This window comes from Phyllostomus discolor, chromosome 2, assembly GCF_004126475.2.
Source record: "Phyllostomus discolor isolate MPI-MPIP mPhyDis1 chromosome 2, mPhyDis1.pri.v3, whole genome shotgun sequence".
Classification (NCBI taxonomy): domain Eukaryota; kingdom Metazoa; phylum Chordata; class Mammalia; order Chiroptera; family Phyllostomidae; genus Phyllostomus; species Phyllostomus discolor.
Window position 1 is genome coordinate 184,469,161 of NC_040904.2, and position 23,237 is coordinate 184,492,397.

At 37.5% G+C, this 23,237-nt stretch overlaps 1 protein-coding gene across 2 annotated transcripts in view; it reads right to left on the minus strand.

Annotated features, from left to right (window-relative positions):
- The window catches only part of PDE3A (phosphodiesterase 3A), a 277,109-nt gene that overhangs the window by 55,081 nt on the left and 198,791 nt on the right, over window positions 1–23,237 (minus strand). The gene's annotated exons all lie outside the window — the stretch shown is intronic.

The window sequence follows — 23,237 nt, forward strand, 5'->3', positions numbered from 1 at the left end:
TTCATATCAATGTAAGAAGAGCTCGACATTTAAATGTAAATGTAAAAATTACCGAAAATTTTCACCTTGAAAATATTATACAATTTTAATTTTAGTAATATTTTATCCTAGTTTGTGGTAATTATTCAACTACTATTAGAGATATGCACTAAAAGCAACTCAATTTGTGTTCACATTCACAAACTGTCCCCCTTTTTGTGGTTGGTAAGAATAGAAGTTTTACTTCTGGAATTCTGCAACACATCTGTCACGTTCTGCCAGACTGCCTATTGGACTGAGAGTCATTACCACTATTTGCTGTAATGAAGAACCCCCAAAGAGAGGACAGGGGCATTCCCCACCCTTCTGGTCAACCAGAGTGCAGGCAGAAGGTGTGAGAGGAAGAGAGAGCATGGGCAGAGTCCAGGCAAAGAGAGAAGATGAAGTTAAAGATAGCATTCAGAGCACCCTCAATGTCGGAATGCTCTCATAGTATGCGGTGCAATGAATCTACATAACTTTAAGCCGCGTAGTGAAGTTCGTGATCAGGGTGCAGATTCTGGAGTTAGGCTACTGACATCGAAATCCTGACTTCAGCACTCTCTAACTGCATGATCTTTGGCAAGTTACTAAACTCTGTGCTGTGAGTTCCCTGTCTTTAAAATGGATATAGTAATAGTATCAACCTCAGAAAATAATTACAAGAATTAAAAGGGATAATGTATATAAATCATTTATATTGTATTGGCAATTGTAAGTGCTCAATAATGATAATGGTATAAATAATAATTATAACAATAATCCTGGAGTTTTTCAATAAGAGGTTAAGAGTTTGGCTATGCATATGGAAAAAACACTTAATCATTCTCTCACAACAAAGTTAAAAAATAAACATTTAAATTAACAATTTAAATGTGTGAAATTATAAGATTGATAAAAGAAAGTATATGGGACTAATTTATAATCTTGAAATATTAAATAATCATATTTAAATAATTATTATTTAAATCAAGGTATTTAATAATATTAAATAATATGATTTCATAAACTGTCAAGGAGACATGTGACATATCTAAATAAACTTCTTTTAAACTTCTAAATAAATGCATAAACTTCTGCATGAGAAAGTCTATCATAAGCAAAGGTAAAGACCCAACTGTGTGAAAATTTTGCCACACAGAAAACACAAAACATACCCAAATAAAGAGCTTCTAATAAATCAATAAAAGACTACCTTGGGTAAAAGGAAGAAACAATTCAAACAAAATGTAAATAATCAAATATGTAGGAAGCTACTGGCCTCCCTAATACTTACAATACAAATTCAGCAAAAGTTGTTCATGTTTTATCAAAATGGTATGATAATAAAAGAATGATAGCATCGAGTATTAGTAATAGTTTAGGGAATGAGAAGTAAATAAAAAACAATTCAACATTTTTGGAAGAACATTTGGCTGAGTGTATTTGTTCATTAGTATATGTTCCGCACTCCTGTAAAATAATACAGACATCTAGACTAAAGAAAAATTACAAGTATGTAAAAATATAAGGACAAGGACACAACAGGTATAACAGTGCTCTTATAACAATAACCAAAGGATGGCATAAGTGCATTTCAAGAGAGAAAGTGTAAAAAAGAAAGTTGTATTATAACTATATTATAAAATAGTATGCACTTGTTTAAAAGATGTCTATACATCTGTAAATAACTACTTGGAAACATGTATCATTCAGTGGGGGGGAAGTGTGCCATAAAGAGTGAATATGTATTACTATTCATAATCAGAAAATAATTATGAAAACACTCACAAAGATATCCAATCTTATAACTATAAGTAATAAATACTTTTTTCTGTAAAGGTATCATATAGAACATTATGTCTTATACCACTAGACTAATAAAAATATTTAAATTTTTAAATTACAGTTTACAGTCAATGTCATTTTATATTAGTTCAGGTGTACAGCATAGTAGTTAGACAATCATATACTTTACAAAGTGTTCCCCCTGATATTTCCAGTACCCACCTGGCACCATACATTGTTATTATATATTACAATATTATTGACTATATTTCCTATGCTGTACTTTACATTCCCGTGATTTTTGAAACTACAGATATGCATTTCTCAACATTTTCACCTTTTTCACCCTGCTCTCCAATGACCCTCCCCTCTGGCAAGCATCAGTTTGTTTTCTGTATATGAGTCATTTCTGTTTTTTTTTTTTCATTTATATTGTTCTTTAGAATCTGCATGTAAGTGAAATCATATGGCATTTATTTGTCTTTCTATGACTGACTTATTTCACTTAACATAATACCCTCTAGGTTCCTCCATGCTGTCACAAATGTAAGATTTTGTTCTTCATAATGACCAAGTAATATTCCAATGTGTTTATTTACCACCACTTGTTTAATCTACTTGTCTATTGATGGGCACTTGGGTTACTTCCACAGCTTGGCTATTCTAAATAACACAGCAATGAACATAGGGGCATATATTCTTTCAAATTTGTGTTTTGGGTTCTTTCGAATATATACCCAAAGATGGAATCCCTGGGTCATAAAGCAGTTCCATTTTTGAGGAACCTTGACACTTTTCCACAGCAGCTGCACCAATCTGCATTCCCACCAACAGTGCACGAGGCTTCCCCTTGTTCCACCTCCTCACCGACACTTGTTTTTTGATTTACTGATGATGGTCATTCTGACAGGTGTGAGGTGGTATCTCATTGTGGTTTTACTTTGCATTTCTCTGATGATTACTGATGTTGAGTATCTTTTCCTATGTCTTAAAGTTTGTTCTTATTAGTAAAAAATAACTTGGCAGAATCAGAGTCAGATAGCTGGGAACATGGAAATGTTGGAATGCAGATACAAATAACTTGATCCTACAGCTTAAGTGCTGAACTAATATACCAAAATAAGTACTGGTCTTTTTCACTTTATGTTCCTAAATATATCTGTACTTAATGCTTTATTTAACCATTGGGCTATGTTTTTCTCTATATGTAATCCTAAATATATATTATAAAACAGTATCAAAATATAGTATAATAGTAACAGTTTTAGGATATATAATTAAGTATATTTCACTTATGTCCCTATATTGTTAACTTCAAAAATGTCCATGAGAAACACAACTGCACTAGGTTAACATTCCCTAATAGAAACATGTATTTTCAAGTGCATCTCTAATTATTATGTTTCTGAAAAACTCAGTGTGATCTTCTGAAAGAGTAATATTTATTGCTACCCATGTTGTTCTAAAAAAGTTAAACAATGACTGCACACTTTCCCTAAAGATATAAAAATAAAAATTTAAGTCAAGCTGTGTTTCCAGAGCATAAATTTTCAGGTTTTCTGACAAGGAAATATACAGTTTATACTCTAATAATTAATAATTAGCGAGATTATCTCAAAATGTTCTTAGTATTTATAACTTACAAATCTGAAAAAATGTAGAGCATGTTCACTGACAAATAAAATTGTATTTTAAATTATTGGTGAGAGAACTAGTCTTTTTATATTCTCTAATTTTATGTCTTTTTAAATAATACATTCTCTTTTTAAGATAATGGATGTATTTCTTACATACCCCAAAATATTTAAAATTTTAAACTTTGAAATAGAAACAGAATTAAACACCTCATCCTCATACGTCAATGTCAGTGCTAACATAAAAATTTAGAAAATAAGCATATTACATATTTCAATAATATTTATGCTATGAATTTTGCAAAAGCAAAGATCTTCAAGTAAAAATAAAATCATTATTCAAGCCAATAAGAAGCATTTACCATATTGGACTTGTCTTAATAAACCAAAACGAACACTTTTACTGTTGACAAATTCTCCCTACTATGATTAAGTTGAGTCTTTGCTTTATTGGTGTTTTGATGCAAGAATAGAATTGTATAACAATCAAAAGTTGTATCACACATAAGAAGTTATTACCACTTTTTGGCTCAAATAACTAGAGGCTTCAATGAAGCATGAAATCTAAAACCAACAATCAGATTTGGTTGCCACACAGTTGCCAAGATTAACCACACAGAAAATGCTGAAAGACTGAAAGACAGACTGGCTGCTATTTCAATAAACAGCAGGTAAGTAACAAAGATGCAGGCATGTCTAGGGAGTCACCATTAAGGAATTTGCAGGGGGGGCGGTTGGTTGATGGCAGAGTTTTTTTCATATGATGCAAAATATGAAACAATGGAGTGTTTCTCACAGAAGGCAGTCCATACCCATTCAACTTCCAATGATACGGCTAAATTCCTAAGTCTACCGAATAACACTCAGAAATATTTCATGTAACTTGTGAAACCTTAGATAGTGATGTAAAGTTTACTCAAGGTAAAGTTTATTTGAAGGTTACTTTAAAGGAAAGTCTTAAGTTAACAGCCTGAAATCATCTTTGAGTGCAGTAATGAACTATACTAAGCATAAAACCACAGTGGAGTCTTTTTATGGAGCAGATGATCAAACAAATCTTTTCCTTAAAAAAAAATAAAGTAACCAAGTATATAAAACATTCTACTTTGCAGGCTCTCCTTTATAATAGAAATATTTATATTTAACATTTAAGAAAATGAAAGTATAATTCCCCCGACACTGTTTAAATGACAACCAAATTTGGATTGCCACCTTTAAATAGAAAACCTGGAATTTAAGTCTGGTAAACAGTGGAGGAAAGTGCAGTTTTATATATTAAACCAAAAATAACTGATTTTCTTGGTCTTAACATCGATTTCTGTTAATTAAGTAGGGGACATACAATTATAAAGATTCAAAAAGAAAATGATCACTCATTTGAAAGATTTTCAACCTGGAATGCTTCCAAGTGCCTAAGTCATTTCCACCGGAAAAAAAAAATCTTACACTGGCAGCCACACTCAGCTTCGTGCGGGCACGGTGCACGTACGCAACACAACTCGAACCGCTGCTCTGCACGGTGGACTTACAGTCAAAGAGAACGCCTTGGCTCTTCATCAGAACATATATGAAAGGCTGCATATTAAGTTAAAATATATTTCTAAGGGTCCAGAAAACATCATTTTTATGATTCATTGCTTAAAAAGTTTCTTACATTAATAGACCAACTACTGGCTCTAATTGGTGTAAGAATTAGCACATGGGGTGAAAAAAGATACAAGTGCACGTTTTCATCATGTATATAATTTGAAGGTTGTATATGTGAGAAGTTGGAGATCAAAGCTATAAAGAACTAGGTTATATGAGTGAAATTTTTATTCATTCATTAATATCAAATTTTATGAGGTAGTACATGGGGCCTTTAAGAGCACAGCATTTGGAGTCAGACTACCTGTGTTCATATTTCAAATCTGAAATTTGGCATTTTGGGAAAGTCATCTATCTTCTTTTTCTAAGATGTATGTATGTATGTATGTATGTATTTATTTATTTATTTATCTAGAGAGGAGAAGGGAGGGAGAAAGAGATGGAGAGAAGCATCAATGTGCAGTTGCTTCTTGCCTGCGCCCAACTGGGGACCTGACCTGCAACCCTGCATGTGCCCTGACTGGGAATCGAACCCTTTGGTTCACATGTCTACACTCAGTCCATGGAGCCACACCAGCCAGGGCAAAGTCATCTATCTTCTTAGCTCTTGTTTCTCATCTTTAAAAAGTGGTAAAACTAACACCTACTCTGTAGTATTATTGGTGATTAAATGAGACAAGGTACATTAAGACCTTAGGAGTGTGCTTGGCCCACAAAATGTTTCATAAATAATTATATATCACTGCTGCCATCATCATCATCATCATCATCATCATCATTGCATTGAATAAACTGTGTGTACAAAGAGATGAATATTGTGCATGTTTATCTGTCTCCTACTTACACTGTGCCAGTAGTTTCTTTATGAATGAAGGCAGCAAAAAGATATGATTTCTCTACCAACAGCAACAACAAAAATAAAACAACAAAAACAAAACCCCAAACACTTTCACTTCTTATTCTAGGTAAACGAAGTCATTAAGATTGTATTCCCTAACTCCCATATAGTCACAATACATCTGAGATTAAATTTAGGCTCTTAGAAAGTAATTGTACCAAAGTCCTGGGTTCATTTAATATGGTTGATTGCACTGGTATGATTTATAACAGTATGTGAAAGGAATTCTCAAAGCAGGCATCTTAGCTCCATTGTTGGAAGTTTTATTTTTTTTTTTACTCTTTGTTTCTATTTAGTCATCCTGGGAGGCACCCTAGGAGGCAAACAGCATGGAAAGAACATTCTCAGGGTGAAAAGGGAGTTGGGGATAAGAGAGGAATAAACAGTAGATGGGATGACACATGAAAGGAAAGAGTCACTGGGACTTTTCTTACCCAGCTTTGGTCCTCAGTGCTGGGAAAAGATGCCTGATGGGATTTTACGAGCTGTCTCCTACATGTTTGCCACCACCCCACCCCCTCTAAATCTTTCCCTGGGAAAGGGAAAGATATCTGTCCGTGATATTAGGAAGAGTAGTATCTTGGTCTTTTACGCACTCATTTCGTTTAGAAGATGAGCTGCATTCGATAAGTGATCTTTGGAGTATTACTGGTTCTGACCTCAGAGCCAGCAAAATTGCATATGTGTTTATACTTTCATAGCACCCGTTTATAACTTTAGACTTGAAGTTGGTTGGGAAATTTTTAAAAAATGAAATCATGTGAAAATTTTGCAGTAACTCATTGTAGGCTGAACCTTGGCTAAATGCCATCCTAAGGAAGCAGATGTTTGCTTATTTTAATTTTCTGGCAGGGAATAGGAGTTTACATTTGGATTTTCCCCTTAAGATAATATGTATGTACAGTAGGAGAAAAACATATAGGGCCCTTCATCAAACCGCTTTCCAGCAACACCTCTGTTGGCTGGCCCCACTGAGACGTGAGACACAACGAACTCCAGCAGTTACCAGAATTCTTTACTTTCTTCTCTTTTGATGTTCAAAGGGCACTCCATATCACCAGATGGGATGTTGTACACGGCCCTGTGTCCTCACACATTTCCCTATATAACCTATCTGCCAGTGAGCCCCAAATTGTTAAAACTGTCCCACTGCTTGTTTTCTAAGTACCTTCCAGACACTAGCAAATTCACCTCGTAGCCTCAAAAATAATAATGATCTCAGAACACTCTCTTCTTATTATTTAAGAAATAGAAGGCTTATTAAATTACATACTTTAGTAAACACCCATACCTCTGAGAAGATAGCTGCTTTGACTTCTAGGCTGGTTCTCTGTTTCTTCAAATTAGAAAGGATGAGGTGGCTGGCAAAGACAGGAGAGGAGGAATCCAGGTAATGAACTGTACATGTGACTGTTTGCAAGAATGAGGTGGGGGGGGGGCTTGGTTTAGTATAGATTGCTATGCACATAAAAAGCATTATTATTTCCATTCATAGAAGAAACTGGATTTTCTGATTGAGTACAAGTTTGTAAACATTATAGGAAAAATTAAAAACATATGAAATAAGTATGGACTCCTGAGTTAATGAATTTTGATGGTCTTTCATTTCTTAAATTTTCAAAATTACTATGGAACTTGAGGTTTGTACTTGTTTAGCCTAAAAACAGTATCAGTGAACAACAGATGGCAGTATTCTGCCTTTGTAACTGAACATCTAACTGAACATTTTTTTGAATGGATGCCGCTCCCTCATTAATAGGCAGAGGTTAGTTTCTTTTTTCACATAAAAAACACAAAGAAAAAAAATAACTTATATAAGTCTACTGGTAGAAAGTAATAAAAATTTCAAGTGTCAATAAAAATAAAAAACACAGACAAAAAATCATGTTATGCCCCCCAGGACCACTGTTAGAGTGAAACCACGATCACACCAGCAACAACCACCCTGAGTAAACAGTTCAGCTCTGTCACCTTTATCCACTTTTATAAGGTACACACTGTGGACTTCACCTATTTTCCTGCACAATTTGATTTAAATTCTCTTCCACATGTAATGATCTGCTGTGATTAAAATATTCATAAAAATTATTAAAACATGCATTCTGACACAATGGTTTCGTGAGCCTTCATTAGTATTTGTTTCATCCGCCTTGTATTATTTACCACCAGACTCTTTCCTCCCCCACGCTCGCTCGGACACGTATCTGTGCTACTGATTTGCTTCAACTACGGCTGATCTGGGAGATCGTATCTGCACTGCTGCGGGAGCAGCCAGGCTGGTCTCTGTGTGAACTCCTGTTGGGGCATTCCTGTACTTCATACGCTGGAAGCATCAACAACAAAAACAAATGACAAACCCTGCGAGCTGTAACTTCAGAGAAACTTCGCATCTCTGACCTGTTCTTAGGTGTACTCATACAATCTCTGTCCTAGCCCTTGTGACAGTTTTTAATTCAGCTTTTGGTGTGTGATCATTTGATGAAGGTTTGTCTTCCTCTCTGCGGCTGACAGTGAAGAGGACAAGGGCAAGGTTAATTTTTGTTCACCAGTTTAACCCCAGAGCCTTGTTTAGTATCTGGCACGTTTTCAGGCACTCAACGATACTAGAAATTAGTGAAGTCATAAGCATTATACCTCCAATCTCCATAGATAAGTAAATTTCCTCTCTCTAGTTCTTCACCTTAAACAAATGTAAAAGACAAATTACAGTGTCCAATATATTTCCTTAAAACAACTGAATTTTCTGGGAGCTGCCCTAAAACACTTGACCTTGCAGCACAATTTCATGCACTAATCTTAAATTTAAATAAAAGTATTGAGAATTGTTATTGGAATACTGAAGTCATAAATAAATATTATATTTAAGACACTGATTCTAGAATAAGTGCTATTCAGAAAATAGTGAAACTGACAAGGAGAAGTAATAAAACTAGAAAAAGCAACATTACATATTCTTCTATAATTTGGTACATATATGAAAAGAATAAGCAGATACTTAGTGCATACAAATAAGTATTTTTTGAGGAAAAGAGAAAATCTTAAAAGACTTGAAGGAGAGATAAAATGGCCTTCGAGGACAAAGTTCAAGGGAATACAGAGTGCTTCCAGTTGAAAAGGGTACGTCTGTGAACAGCATGGTGACTATAGTTAATAACACTGTAGTATATGTTTGGAAGGTTCTAAGAGAACAGATCTTAAAAGTTTTAATCATAAGAAAAATGTGTAAGTGTGTATGGTGATGGATATCAACTAGACATATTGTGGTGATCATTCACAATACACACACGTACTGGATATTGTACACCTGAAACTACAATATGATGTCAATTACATCTAAATAACACAAAGAGAAGAAAAGGATGTGTCTTAAGAGTGAGGGAATGGATCATGAGAGGAACAGGAGCCAAATTCATTAAAGAGGTTTAATGAACTACCCAGGGCAATGAGCAGCCTCTGCGGGGTAGTGACATTATCAATCAGTATGTGTGCAGGAAGGAGCTAGGCAAATGTTCAGGCTTATGGTTCGGGCAAATGGGTAGCTGATAATCTTTTCCTAAGTTAGGGATCACTGAATAAGAAATAAGATTTGGTGTGGATGCTGAGATAGTCATCTTTCAGTAAATATATGATGTTCACAGGATGATTCAAGATGTGTATCAGGAGAGACATCAGGACTGGAAATACACATTTGGGTATCCATGGGACAGACAGAGCCATTTCCAAGACACACTGCCATGGGAATATATACATAGAAAAGAGAGTGGACTAAGGGCAGAGCCATAATCAATACTAACATTTAAGAGGCAGGGGAAAGAGAAACTCGTGAAGGAAAATGAAAAGGGATGACTGAAAGCTATGAGTGTAGGGTTGAGTGGGCCAGGGAAATGCTTGTGTCAAGATCAGATGAGTGGTCAACAGTGACCAATGGATTTGAGAGATTAATAGATTATGATGGTATCTATTAGTTTTGTATCTGGAAGCTCACTGGTAACACTGGAGAGTGCAGTTCCAGTGAAGTTCTGAGGCTATGAGCCACATTGCAATAAATCGAGTGGTGAAAGGAAGACGTGAAAATGAAGACACTGTAGGCAACTATTTGGTGAAAACTAGCTGTAAAATGAAAGACAGAGATATGTAATTATTTAGAGAGAAAACAGACTGAAAAGAGCTGGTGAGCTGGTGAGCAAATGTCAATGGTAAAGGGAAGTCCCACCCATGTGAGGCATCTAAAATGCAATAAAGCCAATGATATGATAAAAAGACCAAGATCCAAGAGAAGAAAGCAAAGGTGGCAGGAAGGGGTGGGGGGTGGGACTAACTTTTTACAATGGGGATAACTTTCCCATAATAACACAGAGAAGGAAGAATGAAAATTTGCAAATGAGAAGTTGGAATTCTAATACTTTGACTTTTATTTAATCCGTAAATTAGTGTCCTGAGTCCCTGTTAAAAGAGTGACGAAGACAATGTTGAGGTTAGCGATACAAAGGAGAATGAGTGTGCGTGAAATGACACATGAAAAGGCAAAGACATGAAAACCAGAAAGGGCCTGCCAGATAGGAAAGAAAGAAAAGTGGACTGGAGATTCCAGGGAAGTGGGAGAACAGGGGCAGGGAAGGTAAGGCACAGAGCAGCAAAGCTTGAAGAAGCTTCAAGTCAGAGTGCATTGCGGGGAGGTGTCTGCACGAGAGAGACAGATGTAGGAGTCCAGCAGTAGACTGGTGTCTCAGGTGTGGAAGATTCTGCTTTTTATTAGCAAAAAATAAGGCTAAAAAGGAAATATGAGGCCATATTTCAAATTCCCATGAAGGGCAAGGTTTTTTAAAAAAAATTCTATCATTTGGTAATTGAGTGATGAAAGATATCTGAGAAAGAAAATGATATAACTGAACAGTGCTTGAGGAAGATTAAGATGAGGCATAGAAGACAGATTGACTGAGTCTACACAACAGTAAATATGCAAAACTAGGATACTTGCAGCATGAATGAACAGGAAGGGTGGAGTAAGAGGAACATTAAGGAAAATCAATTGTATTTATAAAGTGATTCCATATTGGAAGTTGAACAAAATGCAGTGTATTTATTCCTGTTATATAGTAGTCTTCTTTACTCTGTCCACAATATTCTCTCAGTTCCTTCCTTCAGAAATCTCTTCAAATGCTCCCGCCCTCATAAAATAAAATACAGAGTGTTCACTTGAGTGTTTAAAATCTATACTGGGTGTGGCCAACTGTCTAACAAAATGTTCTCTCTTTAATATACCATAATCATAGCCCTCCACACTGTAAACAACAGAAAGGGTGAGTGGATGCTTTAATAGCTCCAAACTGATTTAATACAACATTAAACTCTTCATAAATGTATTTTAAAAACTCAGTAAATTCCAGTTTCTACAACTAACCAAAGATATCATAAATCAAGTGATAAGGTTTCCAGAGTTATAGATAGATCATATTTCAGAAACACTTATGAACCATTTTTTGAACCTAGAATGCATTTTTCCAGAGAAATAACACTATAAAGTGATGAAATTCCTCCACTACCTAACACAAGCTATTCAACCAATTAATAAGAGTTATGCTAGCATATTTTCTACTGCAAATGCATCCTAGATCACTACACTGCAATATTTTTAAGAAAAAAAATACATTTTATCAATGGTGTGATTGAGAAAAGGAATATGAAGGCATTAGAAAACATCCATTTTTGCCTCATTTGTTCAACAAATACGAACTGAATGTCTACTGGGTAGCTGGTACCGTCTCTGGCTAGGGCTACAGGGATGAATGACAGGGCTGCTGTCCTTACGTGGTCCGCAGTCTAGAGAAAGATGTTCGAGGGGCTGAAAGGGATCAGAGGAAAAGAGAGGAAACTGAGGGAGCCCTGTGGATCAGCAAGTTTCAACCTTTTTCATCTCGTGGCACACATAATCTAATTACTAAAATTCTGTGGCACACTAAAAAATAAATTTTTTGCCGATTGGATGAAACTATAGGTATAATTTTGATTCATTCACACCAGACACTATTGTTGCACTAGCTCTTGTCATTTTTTATTTGACAACCTAAGGGAAGAGAGGTATTGCATGTTTTGAAAGTTCTGGTGGCACACTGGTTGAAAATCACTACTGAGGATGCATCACTGCTGCCTTAGGTTATGAGATGCATGAAGGAAGCTATTTCTCAAAATGAAAACAGTTGTTCTTCAAAATGCAGGACTCAAAACACCTGCACCCAGCCATGTGGTTCTTTTTCACACAAACATCGAACATGGCTGCCCTGAACCAAGTTGCATCCCTTCTCATTGCATCCTCATCCATACCTCTCTTCCAAGTAGGAGTAAAGAAAAAAAGAGGATCAATTCTCCAGAGTGGAGAAGCGTGAGAAGGGGGAGGGACAGGGGGCAGAAGTACACATCACTCAAACACAGAAACCTCGGGTGTCTTGGCGTGTCCCTCAAAACCTGCAGCCCTTAAAACTCTCACGGCTCCAACATGAGGTCTCTTACTTTGTAACATGGGTTCCAGGGCTCTTCAGTTTTGGTTCCCCCTACAGAGAGCAGGAAACTTGAGATTCCCTTGCCTCTCAGAGTACTCGAGCATCTGCTTCTGGCTAACTGGTTTTAAGGAAGGAGGTGAGCTTATCTGTGATCAATTTTGCATACAGAGAAGACTTGTGTAAAATATTTTAAAAGTTTGCAATATTATTTCTCAATTTTCCAGAAGGCAACTCACAGCTCTACAAGTCATTTTACAAACTTGCAAGTTTGAAACGAGAGCACGAAAGGTTAAGTAACTTGCCCAAAGTTTCAGAGATAAGAACTGGCAGAGGTGGCGTCCCAAACCAGGCAGCCTGGACCTCCACTGTTCTTCACAGTGTTAAACTGCCATCTGTATTTTGGGTAACTGTTTGTACATTATGACGGTATGAAAATCTGCCAATTTGCTACACTCTGTTTTGCAAACACTTCCTTCCATTAATCTTTATTCACTTAGGCTCTTGTTATCAAGGGGGACTTACTAACGTCACAAGTAAACTGAGAATTCATGGTGTACTCCCCTCCTACACATCTTTTGTAAAAATTAAATTAGACTCTTACCAGAACTAAGTCTCAGGGAAGAGCTCTAAGTTTTCTCCATCAAGAGAATGCCATTTCTTCTTCCTTTCGATTTGCCATGCTTAAGACAAACCTCTTGTCATAACTGCTCCTGGAAGGAAAAACTAGTGGGCTCTTGTGAGGACTTCTGTTGCTAATAGAAAAGCATCTGCCTTCATTTTCCTTTTACGTGGTAATGAAAATAAAATTTTATAATGTATCTGTCTACAAGTCTAGGTTAATGACTTCGGTTGAAGAAATTGGTTTCAGTTATAACCTTATTATATTCATAATGCTATGAGGCGTTCAGATAATAAATACGATTATCTTTAGGTCAGCAGCCCCCGGTAGCTCGCCAGGATATTTAATAAGCAGATGTGAGGCAGGAGCATCCAGGATTTACATGAGAAGCATCTCAAATTGGTATCCAACTCCTCACGTTCAGCAACATTGTGTAATGCAGTAAAGGAGGAAATAAGGTAAGAAAATGAGTCATTTAGTTATAATAATGAGTCACTCAACCTTTATGTCCTAAATTTGTAATTTTCCTGGTTGACATAATTGTTAGTTCACTGAATGCTTCCATATGCCATTAGTACAGCAATGATGCGATATTTAAGAAATACAAATGGCCGGCAGTTTATTGAGATTCAGTGCAGATTCTCTAATACAAAAATGTATACCAAGAAGACAAAATAATTTCAGCCATTGAGATTATAATTTTAAAGGATCAATAAAACAGTTGATTAAAATGTGGGGTTTTTTCCCCTAGAGATAAAGAGGAAGAATCTATGGAGAAACTGGTAGTAAATTCTTCATTAGCTATCATATCAGTCCATTTTAGTTTCATTTCATCTTAAAATGAGATGAGGATGGAAGTATGGTATAAGAATTTTAATTAAAATATCCCACAGAAACAAATAAGCAAACATTATTAAAACAAACATCAAATAGAAGCAATGAATCCTTTCACATGCTGATTGTAATTGCAAACTAAATACTAAAATGTACTGTGAAGTCTAACTAAAAAATAGCTTCAAATTGTCTTCCTACTGGTTTCAATATTTCTAACAAATAATTTGAACTTACTATAGTGTCTCTGTTGTGAGTGACACTCTATGCTGGCCCAAAGAATATAATGGCTTCTCAGATGTCCATCAAGCAGGTCTTGTGACTGCTGGATCAATGGACAGGTTTGGCAGTTGCCCCAGGAGTATTGCAGCACTTTGACATCGAGGTGAATATGTCCAAGACATTGCAAAATGCCCCAGTTCTGAACTCTCTTCAAACCACATGCCGTGGCTGTTGTGGTTGACTTCCCCAGCAATCATGAGGATTCCACCACCAAGGTTGGGAGTTTGGTCAAGGATGGGAGAGCTTTCCCTGGTCATGTGAGTCAATGAGACACAGAGGAGCTTTGCTTATTGCTTCTAGGAAAGAAAATTCCCTCCCACCAGAAGGAGATAATGTTGCTGCTAGCAGTCATCTTTGGATTACAAAGATGGAATCAGTTTTAGGATGAAGCCAACTGTGTAATGGTATCAAAAGTAGAAGTAGAGACAATAAAATATCCTAGGTTAACTACTATATCACTGAGCCATGAATTCACTGATCATGGATGGAGCCCCCTTATTATGAGAGGTAATAACACTGATAACATTTCTTTAGTGCTACGTCTAGCCTCAGTATAGTTTTCTTTTGTTTGTGGTTGGAAATAACTAATATAGCATAAAATTTTACCAAAGGTATATGTAATTAGTAGATGAGTAGGTGGTAATGAAAATAAAATTTCATAATAAGAAACTAGTTTCAGTTATAGTCTTATTATATTCAGAATGTTATGTAACAGTAAAAGTTATGATTACCCTGGGTTCAGCAGATCCTGATACCCCACTGAGAGCTCTGAGAGGGGAGTGATGGCCGGTTTGGCTCCAGCCAAGTGAATCACTTCTAACACCAGCACCCAACACACTATCCATATCTGTACTTTAATTGCAAATTACCACATGCCATGGACCTTTAATGTGGTTTGTAATAACCAAAGTGCCATTCATAAAAATCTTCCTGTGCAAACACACTCTTATTATACATGTATAGATTTTATGAGCTTCTTAGAGATAATAATCTTTTTATATTTATTTTTCCTCCCACTGCAACTTTAATCACGCTTAGTAAAATTGGTGCCTAACTAATTTAAATGAATTGTCTTTCTCCAGTTCTTCTCGGCGGAAAATATACACAATTATCCAATCCTTTACTAGAAATTTTAATTTAGCTTTATATACATATCTAAATATAGATAGGGTTTCATAACTCTTGATATCCTCCCTATTGTTTCAGTGAAACATTCTTCTTTATAATACTTGTCCCCTACCTCTGTATTTTTAATCTCATCTGTCTAACATGGACAGCATAGTTCTTCTTTTGTTTGTCTTATTTGCTCTCTTTTTCTCCCCTTCTCTCTCCTCTCAGCCTAAGAACACTGTTAGCACTTCCCCTGATGAAAAGAAAATGTTTGTTGACCCCATCTAAGGTGCTATCTATTCTTTCTGACTTCTAATCTCTTAAAATAACTGGAAAGAGAGCTGTCTTCTCTCTCTTAACAGCCTTAAATGAAGGCATTTAATCTCCCATTCCTGGCAACATGATTTAGGTCTCTTCCGGATAAAACAGACCCTACCAAATGCAATCAATACCCGAAACGTCTCACCACAACCTGGCTGTGTCTTCCTTCGCCCAACACGACAGCCTCCTCTGCTCTCTTAGCTCTGCCCTGGCCTGGCTTTCTCTAGTCCCTCTGAGCAGTGACTCTGCTTCACTGGCTCTTCCCTCCTTAACTGATGCTCCTTTTTTATTGTTTTGTTTTTCTCAGCCGAATCCATGCCCTTCTCTTCCAGCTCTCACACTGTATTACAGTGAATACCCATGAAGCTGGAACTTCAACACTGACCATTTCTCTGGACTTCAGCTTGTGTTCTTGTCTCTGGACAACTCCACTCCAGGTATCTTCTGGTTATTTCCTTCCTCCACTTCACCTCCATCTCCTGAACTCTTCTTTTCCTTCTTTCTTGGCTAACAACAAAATCACCAAAACTGGATACCCTGACTTTTTTTTTATTAACTTTTTTACTTTCTTTCTTTACTTTTACCTCCAACTTCCAACTGGTCATGGCATCCGGAAAGTTCTACTGAGGAGTCTCTGTTGACTACTTCTTTCTTCAAATGCCCTGCATCCTTGCCTTAATGCATCTCTTATTACTATTGAGGATAGCTGCAGTTTTTTTCTTCTAATTTTTTCCTACCACAAACTCAGTTTTTCTCAGTACAGATTTATTAACATACTGCTTTGTTATGTTCTTTGATGGTTTCCCAAGGGTACAGAATGAGATTCAACTTCTTGGCATGGCTTTAAGTGTCTTAATATTTAAACTGTAACCCCCTTTTTCAGCTGAATTTCCATATACCCTGCCAATGTCTTTCCTCCCCAGCTATCCTGGGTTATCTTCTCAAATATGCTATCACAACCCCATGCCTTTGCTTATGGTGTTACTTCTGCCTAGGACTTCATTTCTCTGGTGTATGGTATAAATGACCAAGATCTAATGTTAAAGATGAAAAACATTTCAGCTTTATTCCCAAACTGACACCACATTAATTACTTCAGCTTCAAAATCTCTATAGTACTTTGTTTCAACATCTTTCTTCATATTGTGCTATTGCTAATTGTTTGTGACCAAATTCTGTGTCCAATTGTGAATTTAAGGGCAAGAATAATGTTGATTGACTTTTGTACAATCTAGTACTCAGGGTACTGTAAGAACTGAAATAAAAACAATGATTAAATACATGACTTTTGCCTTCTAACATAAATATGCTGTTCTTACAAATAATTCTCTAAAGTTTGAGAATCTCGATCATTGTATTCAGGTTGGAACGTGTGCCTTCACCAGGACCTTCTATAGTCATTTGTAGGCTCCCCTACAAATCTCCACCACCTCCTACTGAGTAGCACATTACTTTAGGCAGCTCTCTGTCTGTAATAAACACACTCTCTTGACTGACAAACACAGATTCCCATAAGCAATGAGTAAAAAGGAAATGGAAAGGAAAAGCAGAATGGACAAACTTCCTTTGGACACCCTCCCTGACTTTCACTGGTCCTTGACTATGTGGCCCAATGCTTACTAATGGCTCCTTTGCATTAGCACTCAAGCACAGGCACCACTTGACAGAAAATGGCTTTCTTTGTGGTAATGGCTCATTTACATCACTGGAAGGTACCAGGATGAGTGAAAAAATAAGAGTGAACAGAAATGAACTCATTGCTAACATAGTATTAATAGTTTAATGCTGTATACATTATATGATTTTATACAATGTTTAAATTCCTTTTATTTTGTGCAAGCTGATCATTTATACCTTCAAAGAAAGGTAAGCCTGGAGATCTACAGCCAATCTCTCTGCTTCCTTAAACAAATATGGTCTTTTGAGCTTTTCATTGTAATCAGCACATAGCTATTTCATATGTTTGCTCTTACAAGATGATATCCTTTCTTCCTTCAGATTGGGGAAGTTTAAAAAGAAAGCCTCTTCATCAAGTCTTGAAATAGGTAGGATTCACCACTTTCCACAAATATAACCCACCTCAGATTGTGAATGCTTTCCTTTTTGCTTGAGTGACGACATATTGGTATCTGTGCTGCAATGGCAGGCATAAACTGAAAATGCTGTAATGAACATTATGTTTGCCACGAAGCCTTTAGTGTAGTAAAGATCTTTGTAAGGAATATTAGAAAGGCACAGCTGTGAAGGAAGGGCTCGTATCAGTGTAACTCCATTGCTCCTACTGGCCTGCCTGAGTTTTCAAAAGAAGCCAGCAGACGAAGTCCTGACAATGAGAAGGACACAGTAAGCTAAGGGCAAGATGACCATAGCCATTAACATCATTTATGTCTCTTTACTCTGAAATCATGCTTCCCAAAGCAGACTTCTGATACGAGAGTCTTGTCTTCTGCCTATAAATCTACCCAAGTCCCACATGTGTCGGCACTCTGGTCTCTGGCTAGGATACCCTATATTCTTATTTAATGCATATTCTTTCCACACTCTCCACATCCCTGTCACCTACCACCCAATATCTCTACCAACATTTGTAAAAGAACAGTTAGTATTCAGTGTCTTCATTTTCTTGCTTTCCATTCATATCTCATTCCACTGAGCCAGGCTTCTAGAACAAAGACTTGCAATTACAGTGAGTTTTGATTATTAAATTCAAAGGATACTTTTCAGTCTCTGCATTATGGGACTTCTTCATAAATGTCATAATGGTGACTCTTCATTTTCTGAAAACCTCCCTTACTTCAGGTCCCATGATACCATGCCCTTCTAGCCCTTTTTCTACTCCTCCAAGCATTCTTTTTCTTCTGGAATTTCCCCTTACTACTCATCCTTCTCAACATTTTAAAAGCCATTTCCTTAAGTTTCACCTCAAAGCTCCCTGCTCTTTTCACTCCATGCCTTTCCAGATTTGTTCACATGCCTTCATGAAAATCATGCCATCACTTCCAACTCAAAGCTCCTGGGCCATCTCCTGCCCCAAACCTTTGCCCAGGGTCCTACCTGTTACCAGACTCCTTGAAGACATGCAGCGTGACTTCTCAAAAGCTAGCATCTGAACTTTGCCTTAACCTGACTCTGCTAACGGGCTTCTCTGAGTATGGAATCTCAGTTAGTGTCTCCCGCTAGAAACGCGCATTTTCTCTTCCTCATTTCCTTTATTAATCACTGAGCCCTGCCATTTTTACCTCCTATATAAAATGTGCCACCCTTTTTTCATGACTATTGCTCCCCGAAATATTTAATTTCTATGTTTTCCACACACCACTTTTAACCATACATATCTTGACAAATTCCCCTGCCCTCCTCCTCTTATCGCCACCTTCATTTGGTTTATTCCTACAATTCCATTACCACTTAATTCTTCCAAAAATGCTTTTTCTGACCCCCACCCCGCCCACACTGGGTAGCTACCCATCACCTCTACTCCTACAACATCCTAATTATATGTCAATAATTGCATTGAAATTGCAATGATTTGTTTGCCTGTCTTTCTTTAGCACTAGACTGTGTATTTTTTAAACTTTCTCCAGTGTTTATCACAGTGTATGATACACATTAGGTATATAAAAACATTTACCAAATTAATAAATACATTGATTTATTCACTGATTTGTTTGCCCATGTAGACTTTCCTAATCCAAACCCCCTCCCCCACAAAAAACAAAAAAACAACAACCCCAAAACAAACAAACAAACAAACAAACAAAAACCAAAACTGAACAGCCAATATGTGTTATAATCTCTTTGGCAATGATATTTCTCAGGAAAAATGAGTACATGAACATCTGGTTTATCCATCAGTCTTTCATAAGATAAGTTAAAATGCATGTTCTTGAAAGCCTGAATTCTCTGGATGAGGTTAGTACACAGGTTTTGAGTGTGAGGAAATAAATCGTATCTCTCCCAGCGCCTTCAGCTAGACTCATGGGACTCAGCCCAGAACAGCCTGTCATCATTGCTGTGTCTGATCTTGAACAAGCACGTGTCTTGGCCACTTGCCTCAGGCACATGAAGATTCTCTCTGTGTGTCAGGATGAAGGTGGCCCTGTGGTTCCTCCCATGTAAATGTAATTACATTTAGGATCATGGCTTGAGCACTGAGGTGCCAGGCCCTAAAAAATTGTACATTAACTGCTTCTGATAGACAAAATGATGTCACTATAGTCAGATTAGATGGTGGTTTGAGTCTAAGATAGCATAACAATTGATTATTCATTTCTTTGTCATAATACTACATTCAAAACAAAGTAAATCTCTATGTGGTTTTATACCATCTTTGAACTCTACCACTGCCCAGCATGCACAATATTTTACTTGTAAACAATCAAAAACTTATTTCATAATTAAGGGAAATAACAGAACATAATTTTTTAATAGCTGGTAAGTGAATGAATCATGAACTTGCTGATTCAAGACTTTGGTGGAGATAAGCTTAATATGGCAAAAATGACCTGGAGTTACATTCAGGACTATATTGTTTTAATTCTGGCAATGTTCAGGTCAACCTTACCATGTCAGAACAGTGATAATAAATGATGATCCTTGTAATATCAACAATGGCAACACTCATGCCTGGGACAAGTGCTCTGTACTTTCGAAGTGGACTGGGAGCTAGGACATGCAAAGTAGGACACTGCTGTTAACATGACAGCTTTCCTAAGGTTTATTCTTAGGGACACATGAACACAAACTGTAAGACCTGTCATGGCCCGCATACCCTTGAGAGTTAGGCCCAAGTATATATACACTGTATAAAATATTTATATATGAATAAATTTGTAATCTTGATTCTGCTGGCATAGTATTCTGATACTGCCTGGGGTATGACTTTGTGATTTATATTTATACCCTTCCCTTTTTAATTCCCATCACCCTGGCCATTTGGATTGTGTTTCCTGATACTTCCTTTCTCCTAAGAGTGATTCTTTAGTGTTGATTTTATGTTCCTTGTTCGTGACCTCATGCCACCTCTCACTCCCAAGTCTCACAAATACAAGACCCTGACCGTGCCCATACCTAGGCCCTATGCCCTGAGGCTGAGTGGAAACAAGGGATCAGAGGAAGCAGAAAGGGGCTGCTTGAAATTTTCATAACCTTCACCATTACCTCCTAGATTCCCCTAAACCGGAAGTAGAACCAGAAAGTGAAATTAAAATGAGATAAACACATTCCTCGGCAATTCTACTCCACTGTTTATATTTGGAAAATGTTCATGGCCAAGCCTGTGTATGCATTTGTGTTGGGAACCGCCCTGACTGGTATCAGAAGCTGAAACTCCCGCCTAGGCTAAGGCTAAGGGAACGCCCTTGGAACCGTAAGCCAGCAAGGAGACAAGGGCTTGTCTCCCTGGCAGGAATGCTGCTTCTGCTGCTTTATTCATAGCTGAACCCCAAAAAGCTTGGTCGGTTAGCCAAAGACGGGTAAGATTCCCCACGGGGGGAACGACCTAAGGCAGGCATGATCACTTTGGGAGGCCCCCCAAAAGAAGGACTTGGGGGGCTGCAGCAAAAGAGGGTGACGGACCCTCGCTCCTCGGCTTTGACATAGCCTGAGTTCTCATAGTCTGGGAGAAAATCTTATTGCCTTAGTTCCCGTGCTAAGCCTGAAACAATGACAGGGTGGTGCAGCTCCGTGCTGAAAAGGGCAGATTCCCTGGGTGATCAGGCCTAAGAAAGAACATGTAAATTACTGTGAAACCTTCTTTGTTTAGAATGCTCTCAGTTGAATGAGAGGGGTCCAAGGAGGAAGTTGATTCCTCAAAGTCTTACAGCTCTTTGACCCCCACTCAATAGACCAGCAGAGTTCCTTGTTTTCTATAGTTCCTTACTTCCCCCTGATAAGTACTGTACTTTACCTGAATTATTATGCAAAATGAGCTCAATAAAAGCAGGTATGGACGGTAAATCAGGGCCCTCCCCACTAGGGTGGGTGGCCATTTCGTCCCTACTTCCCCACAGAAACTAGTTTGTCTCTGTGCATGTGTGTTTATTTCTCGCGTGTTTTTCGGCGAGCCATCCACAGCGTTCCGTGGTCACTGCTGGCTGGTGACCCACGCGCAACACATTTGGAGTGTGGAATGGTAGAGTGACTATTTTTGTTTATTTGTAGCATAATAGGGCACATGGAAAAGTGCTCTAGGTTTGTATAGCTCTCGAGCTGGCAGTCTTAATTAACATCTGTGTAATGTGTTGCCACTGACAAAATGGCAAAAGACGGGAGCTAATTTTTAAGCATTTCTAGTCCCCAGTCTCCAATCCCCTTAGTTATACTAGATGTTTCTCATTTCAGCATAATACACAGACCTACTGACATCAAAACTAACACCCATCGAGTGTATCATATCATGACTTCAGGTAACAATTAGGAAGAAAGAGACCTGGGGAACACAGTTCTCTGCTCAAACCTTTTCTTTCCTTCCCACTGATGGTAATTAAAAAGCATTTTAATATATGACATCTCTGTAACAGCATCTTGAGCTTCTTTCTTTTGTGAGTACAGTTTTCAAATACTCTTATATGGATTTATTTATTATTGTATAGTTATTTTTTTATTTTTTAATTTATTTTTATTGATGTTCTATCACAGTTGTCCTTATTTTTCTCCATTGCTCTCCCTGCCCTGCCTCACCCACCTCCCCATGCCGCCCCTCACCACAGCTAATCCTCATCCTGTTGTCCATGCCCATAGGTCATTTATACTTGTTCTTTAACTAGGCCCTTCCCCTTCTTCCCTCCCTTATCCTCCACTCCTTGCCCCTGCAGGCCTTGTCAGTTCGTTCCTTGTTTCCATGTCTCTGGTTCTATTTTGCTCATTTCTTTACTTTGTTCATTAGGTTCCAGTTATAGTTGAGATCATATGGTATTTGCCTTTCACCACCTGGATTATTTTGCCTAGCATAATGCTTTCCAGTTCCATCCATGCTGTCTCAAAGGGTAGGAGCCCCTTCTTTCTTTCTGCTGTGTATATCCCATTGTGTAAACATACCACAATTTTTTGATCTATTCATTTACTGATGGGCACCTAGGTTGCTTCCAGCACTTGGCTATTGTAAATTGTGCTGCTATAAACATTGGGGTGCATACGTTCTTTTGAATTGGTGTTTTAGGATTTTTAGGTTATAACCCCAGCAGTGGAAATGCTGGGTCAAAAGGCACATCCATTTTTAGTTTTTTGAAGAAATTCCATACTGTTCCACAGTGGCTGCACCAGTCTGCAAACTCACCAACAGTGCACTAGGGTTCCCTTTTCTCCACAACCTTCTCAGCACTTGCTGTTTGTTGATTTGTGTATGATGGCCATTCTGACTGGTGTGAAATGGTATCTCATTGTGGTTTTAATTTGCATCTCCCTAATGGCTAGTGATGTTGAGCATCCTTTCTTAGGCCTATGGGCCCTCTGGTATGTCCTCCTTGGAGAAGTGTCTGTTCAGGTCCTTTGCTCATTTTTTAATTGGATTGTTTACCTTCCTGATGTTGAGTCATATGAGTTCTTTATACATTTTGGAGATCAAACCCTTGTCTGAGGTATTGTTGGCAAATAGGTTTTCTCATACAGTTGGTTCCCTTTTCATTTTGATGATGTTTTCTTTAGCTGTACAGAAGCTCTTTAATTTGATATAG